The sequence below is a fragment of the Schistocerca nitens genome, chromosome 5 (genome assembly GCF_023898315.1).
Source record: "Schistocerca nitens isolate TAMUIC-IGC-003100 chromosome 5, iqSchNite1.1, whole genome shotgun sequence".
NCBI lineage: Eukaryota > Metazoa > Arthropoda > Insecta > Orthoptera > Acrididae > Schistocerca > Schistocerca nitens.
Genome location: NC_064618.1, coordinates 201,334,158 through 201,355,241, shown reverse-complemented (window position 1 = coordinate 201,355,241; position 21,084 = coordinate 201,334,158).

Genomic DNA, 21,084 nt, shown 5'->3' with positions numbered 1-21,084 from the left:
TACTTCTAATTGCGTTTCTTTCTCTCTGTTAGAGTACTGCATCATTTGTTATCCTGACTAATTGTCATTGTCATTCAAAGTCTCGCATGGGCTTATTATGTCAACGCCTGTGAACATAATTGTTTCATAAGTTTTTGTTTTAATAAAATGTAAGAGATTTGTTTTCCAAGAAACTCTCTTTTGCTGCTCCCTGTCACCAATTTCCGTGATTTCCCTTTTTACAGACGTCCATTCCCCTTCAACTGAACTGCCTACTGTGGTTTTCATTATCGTTGTGTCTACAGTCATAGAGAAGTTCAAATGTGTGTTTCATTCGTCTGTACTTCATTATCCTACTTCTTTGAGCACTGATTCTTGCCAGATGAATCTCTTAAATTTCAACCTACTCTTCATCATTGCTGAATTGTGACGGATTTTATGTCTGCTCCTTAGTGCACATTACAGTACAATATCTCATTTCGAAATCTCCGTCTGACTGTGATGGAATCGCACTGGAATCTGCACGTATCTCTGGGCCTTTCCCAAATATACCTCCCTCTCCTTTAATCTTTGAACAGAGTATCTGAAATATCTTGCAGAACTCAGTCTTTGTGCTCTCTCATTCCTACCATCAAGCCCATATTATCCTGTAAGTCTTTTTTCTATTCTCTGCCCTACAACCGTTTTCCAATCCCCCATGAGTATTAGATCTTCATCTCCCTTTACGTGCTGAATTGCCAATTCAATACCCTCATATACGTTCTTTATACCTTCATGTTCTGCTTGCGACATCGGTATATATACCTGAACCACTCTTGTCGGTGTTGATTTGCAGTCGAATGTGATAGGAATAATATAATCTGTGAACTGTTCACAGTAGGTCACTCTCTGACCCACATTACTAGTCGTAATGAATTCTACTCTAGCTAGTCCATTTTTTGCTGCTGTTGATATTACCCTATACTCGTCTGTCCAGCAACGCTTATCTTCAATCCGTGTCACTTTACTGACCCCGACTATATTTAGACCAATCCTTTGCATTCCATTTTAGGATTTTGTAGATTCTCTACCACTTCAAACTTCAGATATTCGACGCACCGACCTGTAGTATGTTACTCTTTCGTTCGTTATTCAATCTATTGTCACTATTTAATAAAAGAATAAAAATCTTGTTTCCCTCTAGCAGCCGGCCGGCCGAGCGGTTCTAGGCGTTACAGTCTGCAACCGCGCGACCGCTACGGTCGCAGGTTCGAATCCTGCCTCGGGCATGGCTGTGATGTCCTTAGGTTAGTTAGGTTTAAGTAGTTCTATGTTCTAGGGGACTGATGACCTCAGAAGTTAAGTCCCATGGTGCTCAGAGCCATTTGAACCATTTTCCCACTAGCAAGCTTACGTCATGCGTGACATACCTTTTTACCAGTAATGCTGTGGGAGACCTAAATGCTACAGATTTAATTTACTTAAATTGCGAGTATAGGATTACCTTTCATTCTTCTGAAAATTAAAAATTAAAAAAAAATTAGTACCAAGTTGTTGCTGTCTCTTCTGTGAACAAATCAAATTAGTGACATTAATATGATGATCCAAGCATGAGCAAATAATTTAACACGACTTGATATGTAGCCTATTTCGAAACGACAAATCAATCAACAGTTCACTCGGTAGAAATTTTAATCGTACTCGTAGACTGTAATATTGTAATAATGTACTAACGCTGTGATGTCAATACTCCTGACAATGGCGACAAAACCGAAACTGTATTAGTGTATGCTGATGGAAATAGAAAACAGTCTGAGCATTTACTAAGACATTTCTTGCAATTGCTACATGGCGTTTTATACAGCCACACTAGTCTGCTACTTTGGTGTCTGATTTCTTAACATAATTCCTACTGCATCACCTATTTTAATTCCACTGTGCTCCATAACTTCAGGTTTACTTTTATTGAATTCCATATTACAATACCTTATGAAAAAAGAAACAAGTAAGAAACATCTTACAACAAGCAGTCTTCGTGTACATGACCTAGCTTTGGATTCCGTTTCTTTTTCGTCTGAAGGAACCTCTGGGTTCGTATACTGTTAATCCTATGTTCATAAATGCGAGACTTCACTGCCCTAGCACCCTAATACCAGTTGTGGTTGTTGCTCTTTTGGAATTTCTCCACCCCGCTGGTCAGCGAAGCGATGTCTACATTGTTCGATACTTTGATCGTGCATACAGCACGCTAACCTTACGACCATCAAAGGCCTGCTCGTAGCACAAAAATAACGCGCATCACAACGGGTTCTTCTGTGTTTCGCTTGGGAATAGCGACGCGAAACTTGTAGGAGCATCAAAGCTTGGCACAGGCGACCATACGCTGTGGGTGATGGACGGTGCATGCCTTCAGGGACCGCCACCCACAGGAATTTAAGCAGTAAATTCTCAAAGCAATACTGCAGCCACGACCCAGAGATAACGTAAGAGACAGGCATCTTCACGTCTACAGGCACTTCTGGCAGTTCTATTATATGACTTCTTCTACAAAACTATAAAACGTTTATTTCAATAGTGTCCAGGCCACAACTGGAATTAAAAGCGCTAACGTTGTGTATTTCTGCCTGAAACGCTCGTTATCATTGAAAAAATGCATTTTAGCCTTCAGCTATATGACAGTTCTTTTTTATTCTTTACCGGTTTCCCTCGTGCCAACCATCATCATATGAATACCACAACAAAAATTAAATATACCCGTAAGATCGTAGTAAATATGTTAAGAAGTAGATCAATTAGTTCTTGAAATTACTTACAACAGTGCATCAGATGGAAAAACAACGGTCTTTCCTTTAGAAAGCTTACAAATCGTCCAAGTTACGCACTGTTTACAAAACCACATGCAATACATTATGGTCCTAAACAGCATACAATTGGCCTCAGAGAAAGTCTCAAACATATATGAAAGAAATAGAGTGAGGACTGATCTCAGGAACCGAATGTCAATGAACAACGGCATATGTAAGAACTTCACAGAAGCACGTTAAATCCAATTCCAATCCAGAACTTCACAGAATACAATTCAAAGCATATCCTGCCACATTCCATTTAAATTGTGTACAAAAAATATACACTGGCAGCAATCGGAGCGGTGGGAACAATAAAGGTATATCAAAGTAGAACATCGTATTATGATGTTTCAATGTAGTCAACAGTGTGAAACCAAACGCTGATCATGGCAACAACATAAATTAGTCACTCAAAGAAAGGTACTTACAAGTGATAAGGTACCTAAAGCGTAATACCCTAGCTTACAATCCATAAAGTTGTAAGTCCTAACCAACAAGTTTCTAGTGTTTTGTAAATCATAAATGTCTAGACAAAGCCCTCTTACACAGTCAGTTGGTATTTACTAGCATAGGCATTACGAAAAATACATAACTTAGAACTTCGAGGTTACATTAAAATAAACAAAAAGAGCTTAGTCCATCGCTTAAGCACAAGATGATTTAATCATTGATTGTGTATAATACAATATATGAAGTTGCATGAACTTACATCTGTTACCTTTTGAAGAAGCGTAATACTGAAAAATGCCCACAATTTTAACTTGGATTCTTTTACAACTATGGCATCAAGTGCTAATCAGTATTCATATAACTTAGACCTTCGGACAGTAATTATTTAAATTACAAATATCCTCTGACCTAAACCTCTGTATATGGATGACTTAATCATCTTGTACCATAGAATACAGGGTAAATAATATGCGAGAACTCTTGTATATATTACCGAATACAGAAGCAATAATCTCTTGCAAAATTGATACTATGCCACAACGCTGGAAGTTTGGAAGGTAGGAGACGAGATACTGGCAGAAGTAAAGCTGTGAGAACCGGGCCTGAGTCGTGCTTCGGTAGCTCAGATGGTAGAGCACTTGCCCGCGAAAGGCAAAGATCCGAAGTTCGCGTCTCGGTCGGGCACACAGTTTTAATCTGCCAGGAAGTTTCATATCAGCGCACACTCCGCTGCAGAGTGAAAATCTCATTCTGAATTCAGAACTGTATTGTAAAACAATCTTAGACCTGATTTTTTTAATAACACTCATGGTTCACATTTATACAGTAGTCATTTAAATACATATAGATGCGACAGCTCTTCACCAATCTCAGATATTCAACTGACATCAGTTGGCTTCTTAGGCTGCGGGAATATTCCCTCACGCCCCCCCCCCCCCCCCCTCTCAATCTAACTACTTCGCCGTTTCAATAATTTTGTACCTGTTGCTGCACGGAGAAGTCCTCGTACACGTTATGACATTGCAAAGCCGGGGAAATAAACAGTTATTTTATTGGCATCCACGCATTAAATGTGAAGAAAAGCGTTGTTGTCCGTATTGCGTTGTTTTGTTTCAGTTCTGCACTGCTTCATTTGTGAATCCATAGCTGATGTGAGCGGACACAAATACACTGTTGTGGAGTGTAATTGAATGGGTACATCGACGTCCGCAGACAGGCCAAACAACGATGAATGCATACGTTTAGAGACCACTTCCGCAAGGTACACCTCATAAAGCAACCCTTCTTGATTAGGAGAAACGTGCTTTCGCATCGAAGTTTTGACGCGTAGTGGACTTAAGGAAGCGCGAGAGGAAACGTGTTATGTCTCCTCCGCTCAATCAGCTGAGAAAAGTTCGATGAAATCCATTCGCAAAAGCGAAGATGAACACATACCGCGTTAAACAATGCAATACCACATTAAAAATATTAGAAAATACAGTGGTTTAGATCGATGTTTGTGAATTAATTTTCTGACAGCAACACAAAGTGGCTACTTGGAGCCTGCTGCAATTCGTTGGCACTATTCACAAATGCTGTATCTCTCTCAGTAGTGTTAAATATGCGACACATCACATTTCAGACAGACGGAAGTTGATTTTACAGTCTAAGGAAAATCCTTATAATGTGAAACACTTGGAAAGGAACCGCCCTCGTTATATGTCAATGGCAACACCAGGACAAAGGCTCTCGGCCTAACATGTTGAGAAAGGTAGATTTATGCACTTGCTCCAACTTGCTGGTCAGACTTCCTGAAACCTTACTGGCTGTTGCCAAAATAGGGGGAGGAGCTTGAAGTTATATAAAACCTAAACCTAAACAAGTGCACAAAATATGAACACAATTTTCAAACTCCAGAAAAGAGCCATAAGAATAATAACCAAAAATAGTAGTCGAGCTCATTGTAAAGATCAAAACACTTGAGATTTTAACTGTGTGAATACATTTACCAGTCAGTTGTACACATCAAAAATAACATTGGTAATTACTGCTCAGACAGCTATGTCCATGAGCTACACTCAACTTACATTTACCAAGAATAAATAAACATGAAATTCAAAACATTTTCTACCAATGAATGAATAAATTAACAAAATTGCAAAAATACACTTATTTAAAAAGGCAGCTAAAAGGTACCCGTTATGCAATGTATTTCATACATTGAAGGATTACTTAGATAAAACAGAGTAGGAGCATGGTAAAAAACATGTTATACAAATAAATAATAATAATGCTTATAAAACATCCAACATTCCCCATAACACCTTTACACTATGATTTTTTCCTTCTTTTTTCCTTTTCAGGAGAAACTTACCCCCAAACTATGCATAGCACAATACTAACAACTCTTTCTCTTCCTGAGCTCACCATCTCACTTATTATAGAGGAATGCTGACTCGGTTTTTCAGGATTGCAAATGGGAAGTTGCAGTACAGAAAATGGCCCAAGATCACGGGTGTGTATGTGCCTGTGTGTGTAGTGAGTGAAGTGTTATGAAACAATGTATGTATAGTGCGTGCAGTGACTGATAATGAGATATGAGTCAACAGTGTGGCATTACATTATTTAATAAGTAATTTGCAAAAATAGTATTGTATACCAGAAGTAAATCCAATGATTTTCTCTAAGCAGAGGTCTCTAAATGTATGTGTGTACGCCGGCCGGAGTGACCGAGCGGTTCTAGGCGCTACACTCTGGCACTGCGCGACCGCTACGATCGCAGGTTAAAATCCTGCCTCGGGCATGGATGTGTGTGATATCCTTAGGTTAGTTAGGTTTGAGTAGTTCTAAGTTTTAGGGGGCTGATGACCTCAGATGTTAAGTCCCATAGTGCTCAGAGCCATCATTATATGTGTACGAATTAGCTTATTTCAAATCAGTCTAAACTTGTAAATACTTTGATATGTCCTATATCCTTAGAAAAAGAGATCTGCGGATGAATAAAGCTACTACTACTACTGCTACTTCTACTGCTACTACTACTACTACTACTGTTACTACCTCTCATAGGCAAGTGTGATTACCAATCCGGAATTCAGGAACGCCAGAAGACACTTAAGCTACAAGCGTCGATCTTTTGATTAGCTTTGTCAGTGTATCTTTATTTACGAAAGTACCTCTGCAGGATTCGTTAGAGCTTACCAGCTGCCAGTTTGGGAAAGACGTTGTGACATTGTTTAAACATGTGCTTCCCTCAACTTATTTCTTATGAAATGACCAGTAATTTGAACACGTGGATGTGTCGCCATGGGAAGTCCTCTGTCTCCCATCGTGGCCAACTACACTCCTGGAAATGGAAAAAAGAACACATTGACACCGGTGTGTCAGACCCACCATACTTGCTCCGGACACTGCGAGAGGGCTGTACAAGCAATGATCACACGCACGGCACAGCGGACACACCAGGAACCGCGGTGTTGGCCGTCGAATGGCGCTAGCTGCGCAGCATTTGTGCACCGCCGCCGTCAGTGTCAGCCAGTTTGCCGTGGCATACGGAGCTCCATCGCAGTCTTTAACACTGGTAGCATGCTGCGACAGCGTGGACGTGAACCGTATGTGCAGTTGACGGACTTTGAGCGAGGGCGTATAGTGGGCATGCGGGAGGCCGGGTGGACGTACCGCCGAATTGCTCAACACGTGGGGCGTGAGGTCTCCACAGTACAGCGATGTTGTCGCCAGTGGTCGGCGGAAGGTGCACGTGCCCGTCGACCTGGGACCGGACCGCAGCGACGCACGGATGCACGCCAAGACCGTAGGATCCTACGCAGTGCCGTAGGGGACCGCACCGCCACTTCCCAGCAAATTAGGGACACTGTTGCTCCTGGAGTATCGGCGAGGACCATTCGCAACCGTCTCCATGAAGCTGGGCTACGGTCCCGCACACCGTTAGGCCGTCTTCCGCTCACGCCCCAACATCGTGCAGCCCGCCTCCAGTGGTGTCGCGACAGGCGTGAATGGAGGGACGAATGGAGACGTGTCGTCTTCAGCGATGAGAGTCGCTTCTGCCTTGGTGCCAATGATGGTCGTATGCGTGTTTGGCGCCGTGCAGGTGAGCGCCACAATCAGGACTGCATACGACCGAGGCACACAGGGCCAACACCCGGCATCATGGTGTGGGGAGCGATCTCCTACACTGGCCGTACACCACTGGTGATCGTCGAGGGGACACTGAATAGTGCACGGTACATCCAAACCGTCATCGAACCCATCGTTCTACCATTCCTAGACCGGCAAAGGAACTTGCTGTTCCAACAGGACAATGCACGTCCGCATGTATCCCGTGCCACCAAACGTGCTCTAGAAGGTGTAAGTCAACTACCCTGGCCAGCAAGATCTCCGGATCTGTCCCCCATTGAGCATGTTTGGGACTGGATGAAGCGTCGTCTCACGCGGTCTGCACGTCCAGCACGAACGCTGGTCCAACTGAGGCGCCAGGTGGAAATGGCATGGCAAGCCGTTCCACAGGACTACATCCAGCATCTCTACGATCGTCTCCATGGGAGAATAGCAGCCTGCATTGCTGCGAAAGGTGGATATACACTGTACTAGTGCCGACATTGTGGATGGTCTGTTGGCTGTGTCTATGTGCCTGTGGTTCTGTCAGTGTGATCATGTGATGTATCTGACCCCAGGAATGTGTCAATAAAGTTTCCCCTTCCTGGGACAATGAATTCACGGTGTTCTTATTTCAATTTCCAGGAGTGTATTTCATGGGAAACTTGGAGAAAAAATCATTGCAGTCGCAAGTCTCGAACCTTCCTGCTTCTGGCTGTATATAGACGATGCATTTGTGGTGTAGCGCCACGGAATAACGACAGTACCTGTGTTTCCCCGGCGTCTGCACTCGCTCCATCCGAATATGCAGTTCACAATGTAAGTGGAAAAGCATGGAATTTTATTATTCCTGGATGTGATAGAAGAAAAGCCGATGGTACACTGGGACATAGCGTCTATCGCAAATCAACTCATACGGAGCTATATTTTCAGGCCATAAGTTGTCATCACCCTGCGGAACGCGGTAGTGTCTTGTGCTCTTTGGTGCATAGAGCACATGTGGTCTCAAATGCCGACAGTCTACATGGTGAGCTACCATATGGTACTCCAACAGAATGGCTATTCCGATAGACAGATACGCCATGCATTCCATTCTAAGCAAATTCGAAGCAGGCATGTAAATGAAGATGCGGAGGCACACATTGCAACAGCATTCTTGCCCTATTTTGGGGGCATGTCTTCAAGAATAGAAAGAATCCTCAAAAGGCACGATTTCAAGTGTGTTATTCAGCCACCAGAAAATTGAGAAAATTATTGTGCTCGGTCAAAGACGATCTTGGCCTTAGGAAACGTGGCGCGTATAAAATTCCATGCCAATGTGGGAAACGTACGTTGGGCAGACATGGCGAACCGTCCAAGAACCTAGGGTTGAATACCATCGTCATACATGCTGGGGCAACCCGATAAATCAACAGTAGCGGAGCATTGCTTAAACACGGGCCGCTGTATGTTTTACGAAAAGACTGAATTTTATCCCTAGCGTCATATATCTGGGACTGTGTTGTTAAGGAGGCCTTGCATGACCGTACGGCGGACAATCTTATCAACTGGGATGCAAGTTTTGAACTGAGCGCCGTCCGGAATCCAGCACTGGCTGCCATTAAATCAAAACATGGGAAACAAGAACTTCCGGTTCATCACGCGACGCAACGCACTGCTGACATTTAATTCAGCTCTTACCCACAGGAGCGTCCGGCAGCACAGTCATTGCCCACAGCGCACGGGCGGAAGGCCTTTCGGCTGCTCCCAGCAGGGGGCACCAGGAGCGCTACGTATCCTCCAATTTCGAGCGTCCTCCCGCTCACGCGTTTTGCGTGTTCCCGGCCAGACAAATTCCGACGCCGCCGCGCGATTATCTGTCGCGCCTTGCGGCAGTGATAGCAGCAACAGCAGCAACTATCACTACCTGAAGATGCCGAGCAGTTGCATGGATGAAATACTGTACGATTTGCACAATACGATCCGGCGGCAAACCAAGAGGTGTATTTGCAACAGATCCGTAGGGAAAGCATGAAAAGTCACATAGACTGTTTTTAAGTTCACTTGAAATTTGTTCTTTAAGAACATCCGTAATACAAGCTGTTAATGCATTCTGTGTGTCCGATGGAATACCTTTAAATACTCCAATGGACGCTAAATGGTCTTTCATGTATATGGATTTTCTTTTGAGAAGAAATTCAAAAGTTCTAAATAATTTCCTTTATTTGCTGACACCTTAGATTCGTCATGGCCTCGAAGAGCTAACTCTTGACGTACCAAAAAGCAATTAGTTGAAATAAATATCTACATTATACTTCTGTTTCGATCAACCTTCTCATTATGTTTTAAAGCTTCCAGGCTCGCTACTTCTGAAGGGGCATGGTCAGTTCTTACTGTACGTAGCTGATTGTTTTTAACACCTGTTGTGATATGTGAAACTGAACGTTCATGCTTTTTAGCTTTCGAAAGGAAATTTTGTGGACTTTCTTCGCCTACTCCCCACTAGAGCCATTCAACCCCTTCATTACCCATTTCAAATAGCACGCGGTAAAAACAAAAAAGTTTGTTCCTTACAATTCTGCCACTTAACCGGGATTTTGAATTGAACCATTTTGTTTGTGAACGCCTACAAATTTTCCATAATTATTTATAATAGAGAGATTTGACGTCGACTTTCGTTCTTTCACCAGGAGTTTATCTTCCAAAGAAAAACAAGAAAAGAATGTAGGGTTTTCAGTTTTAAAATTTAGCAGATCTGATGATGAAATAAACGCGTCCGTGGCAGTTTGGGGTAGTCAGCAATATCATGCGTTACAAGATAATGATTTAAATATTAGATAACTTACAGTTTTCCTTTAGGGAACACAATGACAAGACAAATTGATGATGTCACCTCACACGTGACAGAGCATAACGAAATATACTTCACTAATTATTCAGTCTCTACCACTATTTACTCCATTTTAACCACAAAATTTATGCTCCATGTTTCACCAAATAATGTCTAGTATTATTGATATGAAAACCTACAGACACGTTACAGAACTACCAACGATTGAATGAAATAAGGCTACTAAATTTTAATCTGAGGAACACTGAAAATACATAGGTTATTTCCTATCATCTCACAACAACGCTCGATGACACATTCACATGTATTTTCTATCAATTATGGATGTCCTCTTGTTCTTTGTGGTTTAAATACACAATTAAATTAAGAGTAAAACATTCTTCATTTTGCCTGGCTTGCTGCTAGACGAGGTGAAGTAGCGCTGTTAGGGTTGTGTCATTCCACTTAGGCGTGTATCTACCCGTTGGCGAGAAGTAAAAACAAATTTCACCAGTATGTCTGGTGAATTTCGCCCTGGAGTTCCATTTTCACGCAACTCACTGTTTACAAGGTCATATCTCCTGAGCTATGATTTAATTTTGCGGTACATCTAATTGTTTTTGCGTGCATGCTGTCTGCGAAACACGTTAAGCGTATAACTAATTGTAAAGAAGTAATAAATTAATGCGTCATGCACGATGCGGCAGTTTCTCACTCATCTCAGTGGATGTGACTTCATACCTCCTCAAACATGTGTTGTACAATGATACATATGTTTTCAAGGTACATTCAGCGGCTATCTGGATATCATCTGCGAGTCGAGTCAGTAGTAAAGAAGTAATAAATTTAAAGTTTATGCACGATGCGAAAATCACTCATGCGTCTCAGTGTTTATGACGGCATATCTCCTGAACTATGTATCACACGATGACATATTTATCCATGAATATCCAGTGGATTATGTGAATACCGCCTTCTAAATGTGTTGCGAATAGGGGAAGTAGCAAAGAAGTAATAAATTAATACTTCATGCTTGATTTTGCAATTTTTCGCGCATCTTGGTGTTTATGACGTCATATCTCCTGAACCAAGAGTCGTACAGTGATGCATGGCTGCCCACTTCGTAAATCAGGATAGGCGGTGATACGTGGTTGCGGCTACGACTGAGTAGCTTATGCATTCACAAGTGCTTCGCAGCACACCGTTCAGAGGAAATTGCTGATGGTGCAAGTCTTGTATGTGTTCCCATGCTCACACCGTCAATTAGGGCTACAGGGGCAAGCGATCATCGAGATCGGATGAATCATGATTCTTGTTACACTAGATTGGTGCTTCTGTCCAGTTATGTCACCATCACAGCAGACAACTGCCCAAAACATGCACCGCGACACGGACGTGTGCCGGTGCGTGCAATATTAAGCTATGGTCGATATTGACCTGTGTAGTAACTGAAGGAACCATGACAGCTGTGAACCACGTGAACATTATTGCGGACCACATGCATCCCTTCATATTATATGCTTTGCTTGACAGCGATGGCGTCTTCCAGCATGATAAATGTCCTGGTCACAGAGCCAGAATCGTGGTACAGTAGTTTGAGAAGCCTGATAGTGAACTCACGTTGATATAAATCTGATGTGGTCTGAATCCAATGGGGCACATCTGGATGCAAACGGGCGCCAGCTCCCTGAACGCAAACCATTATACTGTAAATTTCGATGCCTCCATAATCTGTGCATAGACATCTTGTGACACGAACCTCCGCAAAATTAGAATCGAGTTTCACGTAATTGAGCCTAAATGTATAACAATTTAAAAATTTGTCTGTAACCACAAACGTCGATACAGAAATATCAACCAAACTGACTCTTTATGATTCTGTAAAACAAACTAAATGAAAGTGTGTAAATGACTTCCAAACTGACTCTTTATGATTCTGTAAAACAAACTAAATGAAAGTGTGTAAATGACTATTATATTATTATCACACGTGTTCATGACTGGAATAGTCTCTGGGTCGATAGTTACATATTAAGATGTTGAAAAGCAATCTTCGTAAGACGTGGATGCACTAGAGGTTTTAAATCAGTTTGTTTGGATAACCTTGGATCACTGTGTGTTGAGCAAGCGTGATGCGATAGATGTGGAGTCGAAGACATTTTAGCAGTATATGCGGACGTGGAAGTGTGTCATGTCTGGAGACACGAAATTTTAACAGTGCCAGTACTGTGTTGATTGAAATGAGATTTGGTATGGTTGTTACACTTATGGTGCGAAGTCCTGCCTCTTAAAATTATGGCTCGCGGAGTACGAAATTTTCTGTTCATAATCTAAGATTTAATTTTGAGCAACTTCGAGAACAATGGCTCTGGCAGACAACGTGGTTCGCCACACATTGGCTTTGAGATACTAAGAGCTTGACAAATTACCAGCCACGAAAAATCTGCGACATCACTACAACGTTTTCAACAATTAAGGCAAGGACCTTTTTCATAAATATAATTGAGCTGTTCAGATATAGCAGTTACTTAACAATGTGCAACTTCTGAATATAGGCAGATATTCAAAAAGCTCCTTAATTTCATTCCCCTTGTGTCACTTGCTTCCCTGTTTCCTAATCATCAATTTTGTAATTGATTCTGAGTAAATTTGTAAGATTTAAAGCGCTGTATCAGAATCGAAGCTTTACATTGAAGAACGTTTATCGATAATTCTCGTGAAATTTAATTACAACAGTGTTATGGCTGAAGAGCTATTACTGTGGTAATTAAATAATGTCGTTGTTTCGATACCTTGCTGATGACCAACTTTACTTGAAAATAACTTCACAGTTTTTTAAATAATTAGTATCAGTAATCAGTAATTCAAAAACTTGGAAGATGGTGGCCCTTGTGCCACGCATTACTTTCGAAGTTTCATCTCAGTAATAGTAACATTATTCCTGAGAAGTTAAATTGCTCCTTCAGAGCCGACGAACGAAATCTTTGCAGATTAACATTTTTTACGGAGGTACTATTATACGGTAAGATAACAGCACTTTGCTTCGTGTATTGAACCTATGTACTGCTGTGATGAGGATAAAACCAAGTTGTAGGAAATACAACTCAGTGAAGTGTCATTTACATGTGTACCAAAATTACTATATAAATCGAACCCCTTGAATTCATCACACTTTGGAAAAAGTAAAAAATAGTTTTTCTTTGCCTTAACAACAATGTAAAACCAGTTTTTTCCACAGGATCAAAAGTAATTAAAAGTATTTGAAAAAGTTAAAGAAAAAAAAAACACCATCTTTGCTTACAAAATGTGACAATTTGTAAGTGATGTATTACGACAGAGAAAAGAACCTAATGATGGCTGAAAACAGTGTCACAGGTTACGCTTAAGTCGTAACACAACACTCCCATGTCATATTAATACAAATAAACCTCCCTGATGATGGACCTTTAAACCATTGAAACGCGTTGTGGAAATAAACAGTAACTGGTAACAGTAAAACTTGTTCTGCTGTATTCGATAACGAAAGTGCTTCTAAAGTGCAGAAGAACCTGACTGAACTGACTCAGTGAAAGCGTTTGTAACACTACGCTACTGCGTACGATACTTATTAAAGCCTGTACTATGGTAAGTTGACGGGCTTCACCTTATAAGAAAGGATTTTGGTATATATGTTGACCGCGTGTACCAGAATGGAGGCAAAGTCAGACTTTCACCCACTCAGTAACAACAATGATACGTCAAGCAAGCCTGAAGTGCAACTACACGTTATGACGGACAAGAAACAACACAGCAGAAGCTACCAATTTGTTAATAAGACGGTCGCCAGCCTAATTAGGCATTAACTGAGTTTCTTCCCTGTACAAGTTGCTGTACTTTCATACAAAACAACACGTAATAACACTGCATAATATGGTAACTTTTAGAACCAGAACATCTACTGAACTAATAATTTCACTTTCTGTACTAATATGGACAAGCCATAAATACACAGCAATACACTATAATGTTTACTACAAACTTCGTACTGTCCATTGATCTGATTAAAATCGGGCATAGGTTACCCTAGAAATAGCACTTTCGAAACACACATACAATGTCAATTTTGAAAAAGGTAAAACACTATTTTGGTTTTATATTGACTTTAACTTTGCTGGTCAAATCAGTTCAACACTTCAGAATTTAAATGAATAGAAAAGAAAAAGGTGGGGGGGGGGGGGGGGAGGCCTGAAACTGTTATGATCACTGTACTGAAATTTTAATTATTGAGATCATGAAGCACTCAAGATTTCCAATACATGATTTACTACTCTTTTTGTCTTATTTCCTGCTCATTTAATTACCATTTTATCTGCCTCAAATAATTAAACTTCATTACTTAACCAATTTCAACATTATCTTCCAACTTTGCCAGACCTATATATTCATTAACAACAAAGTTCTTTAAACATTATTCTAACATAGATAGGTCTGTAGGTAAGTATTATTAACATAAACTTTAAATCTTCATTTCGGGACACTCGGATTGCACAACATGTGGAAAGGACCCTGTCTAGGTTAGTTATGAGGATAATTAAATGATAGGACAGTTCTGGTAAAAGTTAAGTTGTTATTGAACAGTCAGGAACAAAAGTAACACTGGTCCACACGAATACAGTACTAAAAGTTTCAACCTGTTCGTGTCGATGCGGCGGTTGGCGGGCGGCGAGATGGCGAGGCGCAAAGCACACATACAATCACAGCTATGGCTCTTGATGTATCGGCACTTTGCTTCTTCTTAGCGTCGCAATACTTTTCCATTTAGTGCCTATGGAATATAGCCATGCTGTATAGTCGTCGGAAACGACACATCCGAGGCTCAATGAAATCACGTTTTCCAGGAGAGCCTCCTCGATCCAGAGCGTGTTTCTCAGACCGATGCCCAACTCCGACTACTACTTCTGAGCCCGTTATGCCGTTCCGCGCTCGTGTGTATTTTCCCGCGCTCGCCTGCCATCCACCTTTTACCGCTCCCCTACAGACAGGGTATTCACCAAAGGTTTTGCATTCTACATATCCTAATACATTGCCTACGTATGAACCAGACGCATAATTACAAATTTAACATCTTACAACAGTTTCAACATTTCTTACATTTCCATTTTGTTATAATATTGCTTGCAATTTGACATAAACATTAATATTCACATCGAAAATTGTTTACAGTTTCTTTAACATAATGACATGAAAAGAAAAAAGAAATGAAATCAGAACATCGCTTACACTAATTTATCGAAAATCAGAAGAAAAAATTATTATATGTACAGTTGTTGTTGTTACACGTTCTTGCAAATAGTTGTGTCCACGGGCTACCTGGACACTAAAACGGAAGACGGAGAAGCTACTTTGTATGCAGCATCCAGTAATCTTGACTGTGATTTTCAGCTTTTAAGAGTTTGATTCTTTACACCATTTAAAAACTGCCGCAAGTAGTTAATACACAATAGCACACTCATGTCGTTTACCTATTTAAAAGCACGTTCCCAATTACGGAAAATGTGTAGGTTAGATTCCACGCAAACTATCCCGTAAAAATTAATCAGAACGGTCACATGCTTATATCGGCGGGTTCGGTTATAGCGTTTTCGAATTCATGCCACTTAGACTCAATGGTGTATTGTGTTGCAAAGGTGAACGTACCCGCTACCAAGCAGACATCACTGTATTTGGGAGCATCAGTGCATGTGTCCACTGCTAGGTCAATATTCTTCTAAACCTGGTACACAGTCCCATTCCACGCTACTGCTAAATCTTCCAAGTTTTTCAGTGAGAGATAAAACTATCGGATCTTTTTCTATTGTACTGAACATGGAAATTTATCTACTTGTTTTAGTTGCCATTAGTAAATTGTTAGTGATTGTTGCAACAAGCGAATCAATTTATTGGTTCGGTTTGATATTTTGTCCAAATAACATAATTAAAATTACACCCATATGCCTTAACATACACAACTGTTGACGGACAACTTAATTACCACGTCCTCCCAGATGCGTGTCTGGTGTCTCACAGTTGTCTGAGCTAAATCATCACATCTTTGTGTGGTCTAGCAGGAAAAGAAAAATTTCAATCTGTTAGACGACGTTCAATGTGTATTTTGGAATGGTAAATGTACCAAACAAGCAGTGTTGATACTGCGTTTCGTAATGGGAGAGAAGCTTAAGAATAGGACGCCTTTATTCAGGCGTGGCCAAGATTTGCGATCCCTGAGCGCGCTCGCTTTCCACTACAGTAGCTAAGTCTGCTCGGCGCTCCGGCTTCCCCTCCCCCCCCCCCCCCACCCCGCCCTTCACACTGCGCTATTCCTACCAGGTGTGGTAGTAGTGAGCCGGCTGTATGCAGAAGGTTGTATCCGCGGGAAAGCTACGAAGACTTGTTTGCAAAACAGTGCGACTACTTCTACAAGGCGGATGTTGTAACATACTTTTATAAAGAGGATTTTATGACTAGTGTTTATTTTCTAGTTTTCATTTTTCCGCCAAAACTACTTAATTCATAAAGCACATTATACAACGCTAATACAGTAAGCAGGGCTACAGAAACCTTTAACATTAAGTTGTGATGTTCATAAATTTATACAGTTTTCTATTTTAGAAAACGTAATATATCTGTAACTATGGTTCATTACACAAACATGCGGTGTTATGTAGATTAAAATCTGTTTAGCCTGAAAGTTGACGAGACTTTTTCTATTTCATAACAGAAGAAAACGCTAAACCAATCGCTGAAAAAACTTCATTGGCTTCTCTACGCAGTCGTGGTTACTGCTCTTGAGCTACCATTTTACAAGTCTTATAAATTCCTAAACTGGACAAACAATTCATTGTACTAGATGCTATAGTGTACGTCTAACAGCTCAAGTAGGAGGAATCATGAGGAGATATATTAGCAATCGAAACCGAGAACGGTCTGACAAATATATCGGAATCAGTCTTTAACATGTAACGTCTTGCAACCTCTTTGTGAACTCATGACGAAAGGTTTCAATTATTAAAACATAGTCAGTCATTTACGGTGCGTCGATGACTGCCTTGAGTTCCAGGAAATGCTTCAGGTCATGAGCACCAATCTTGTCCGCCATGTCAGTTACCAAATGAGTTTCCCCTTGCATTAAAGGACTTAATGACACCAAACAATACGTGACCTATACCATAAAATATTTTGTCAGTGCTCTGTTCACCTTAACTCATTTATTTCCATAATGGTCACCTTACATTCAGTCAGCATTCAAACTCGTTCGTCAGAAGACAAGTGCACCATATCCTCCTTGTGGCTGATGTTGTAATGATGTTCCAATGAATCTGTTTAAAACTCACAGTTGTGAACGGCGTATTAAGAACTCTGCATGGCATTCAAACTACATGAAAAATGATGAAATCCCATTCATCAAGGAATGATGTGGTTTCACCATTTTCTTTATCTCTCTTCTTTTTTTTCCCTTGTAAAGTGAGTAAATCAAATAATATGAGTTGATATTCCCAATTCCGAACGTAAATCTAGTTTAAGAAAGTTGCTGTCGTTGGAAAACTATGACAAGCGGCGGCTGGCGTCCGGCGTCCGGCTGCGGCCGCTTCCTGTTGCTCCGCTTACGACCATTCGCCGCTGTGCCTGTGTAAGTGGGCTGCTTCTGTGTTGGAAACGCTGTTTGGCGCTTTGCATTGGATCTCTGACTGCGCTTTCTTTGTAAGAGACTCTGTGGCTGGTCGCACTTGTTGTTGGGCAGTTGGAAGTTAATCGCCAGCGGTGATGGATGTACTGTTCGGCAGTTGGAGGTGAACAGCCAGCAGTGATGGATGTTAAATGTGAGAAGTTAGCATAGATGGAGGGTAGAGGTCTGAAGTGTTAGCGTGGGCTAACGATCTGTACATGTTCAACTTGGTGATTGAATATTATCCATGATTATATACCTTTGTACTAGAAGTTACATTATTAAGGTAAAAATACATTATTTGGTTTACGACAAAATCTTTCCTTTGCTAACTATATGCCTATTAGTAGTTAGTGGCTTTAGTAGTTAGAATTTTTTATGTAGCTGGCAGTATTGACGCTCGCTGTATTGCAGTAGTTCGCGTAATGAATATTTTTGTAAGCTAAGTGCTTAATGAAATGTATAGGTTATTGGTAGGATTTCTCTTTAGTCAGGCCCACTCTTTTGAATTGATTATTTGAAGTCTGGTTATCCTTTTTCGAGCAGTCATATTGCGTTGCGCTAGGGTATTGTGGGTGTCATTCATTCAGCAATTTAAGTACAGACTCACACATTTAAATAAAGAAGTTTCATCTGTAGACCCTTAGCCAAGGATACGTCACTGGAATCTTCTGATTTTTCTGGTATTTTGAATAATTAGTGCATGATTAGAAGTTATTGTTACTGCTACCGCGTAATTGTATAGAGAATTTCCTTTGTAGTGGTAGTTTTTCATTGTTGTACAGTATTGTAAGGAGCAAAGCAGTTGTGGTATGCATATGGATTTGCACTAAGAATTTTGCAGTCGCTTTCACAATTAATTAGATATTTATTATTTTCAATGCTACTTTTGCTCTTGAAATTATTTTTCTCTACGTTATCGTATGAAGTTCTGTGATAATCATTGCGTGTGAAAAGCGCAACACTAGACTGCAAAGTAAATTGAGAAATGATAGTGACGATAAGCGTAGCATGTCAGCACTACCTTGTTATAAAGTGACAAATGTCCGAAATAACTTGGTAATTGTGTTTATGGAAATGGACCACGCAGTAAATAATGCTACAGACAGTGAAGCAATTAGTGAACAGGGAAGTATTGTCGATGGATCTGTCAGCAATAGCTCGCCTCCGGAGTGCGAAGTGACAGAGCAAAATCTTGCAAATACCGTAGAGTCAGGTTTTGCATCCTTACCCTTTTCTCAATTAAGTCAAGACTCACACTCCGCTTTTCCAAATGCGAATGTTTCCGGTGCAAATGTAATGCCGAAAGGCACAAAGAAACATGTTCCATACACTAATATATTGTTACTACAATTAATGCAACAAATGGGAGAAAACCTTCAAAAGTTAGACGCAATGGAACAAAATCAGAAATTCACAGCAACAAATGGAACAAAATCAGAAACAAATTAAAGAAACACTTGAACAAACACGTGAAGATTTAACCGCTGAGATACTTAAAATCGAATCGAAATGTCAAAAAATTTCTGAAGATGTCAAAACACAAATTTGTGAGCATTTTCAGCTTATTCTTTCGTGACATGAAAACGCATTAAAGAATCGTGAAGCAGCCATAAAAGAACTGCAGACTATTCTTCACAAAAATCATGACACCTTGCAGGCTAAAATTGATTCAGTGTCGTCTACCGATACGGCGACGAAACAAAATCAGGAAAACTTAAAGGACACAGTAGACACTCTGAAACTTGGTTCAGAAAAACACACGGAGTAAATCAGTACATTATCAGAAAAAGTAGTCGAACTTTCGGACCAACTCCTAATTATCTACGAAGGTAGACGATGATCTGAGTGATACAAGACCGGTAGCCTTTACTGGCACAGAAGAGTACGAGCAAATTAGGAAATTCAAACAAAATCAGAATCAAATCAATACACAGTACAAAAGAGAAATGCGGGAAGTACAAGATAAAAAAAAATGGTTCAAATGGCTCTGAGCACTATGGGACTCAACTGCTGAGGTCATTAGTCCCCTAGAACTTAGAACTAGTTAAACCTAACTAACCTAATGACATCACAAACGACCGTAGCGGTCTTGCGGTTCCAGACTGCAGCGCCTTTAACCGCACGGCCACTTCGGCCGGCAGTACAAGATCAGTTGGCACAGATGGTACAGGAATTACATATTTGAGAGGGCACTCGCGCTTCGACACGGGAAAACGGAGTTAGAAATATGGAAAAGCCATAGGGAATTTCGGGAATTTTGATAGGAATTGGCAAGGTGCACCGAATCTTGAGATGAAGCCACCGACACGACGTAACAATGACCGATTTGCAACTTGCCGACACGATGATTTTGACTATAAGCCCTTCATCACAACGCGTAAATGTAAAACATTAAAAAATTCCGATAATGATATACATCCACAAGTTTGGCTTCGCCAGTTTGATCATTGTTTTCTTTCTAATTGGTCATTGGAGCACAGATTAACTCTGAGCACTATGGAACTTAACATCTGAGGTCATCAGTCCCCTAGACTTTATAACTACTTAAACCTAATTAACCTAAGGACATCACACACATCCATGCCCGAGGCATTCGAACCTGCGATCGTAGCAGCACCGCGGTTCCAGACTGAAGTGCCTAGAACGCTCGGCCACAACGGCCGGTGGAGCACACATTAGAATTTATGTTTGGCTATCTAGAAAATGAACCAGCAGTAAGAATGCGATCGGTTATTCGTGACTGTCCCAGTGAAGGAGATTTCTATCACGCCTTCCTTTCTGCATATTGGTCACAGGCTAGTCAATATAAAGTAAAATACAGCATTATAATGATGAAACATTTTGAACAGTCTGAATTCTCCAGCCCGGTAAAATATTTTGAAGATATGTTGCACAAAAATCAGTATTTGTCAAACCCGTACAGCCCCTCAGAACTCACCCGCATATGCTTAATGAAATTGCCTGAACATTTAAGACATATTATTTTGGCAGGACGTTGTAAAGACAACATCGAAGCTTTTCAGGGACTTTTACAAGTATTAGAAATCGACACGGACAATCGTGTGATGCGAAAACTGGAAAACAACAACAGATACAGGTTACATCCATCACAACATCGTGACGACAGAAATAATAACCAGACATGACAAGACTACTTTTATAATGCAAATCGTGACCAAAATAGACACCACCCATACGATAACTGTTGGCAGAATAACAATAGTTACAGGGAAAGATCACCTCTC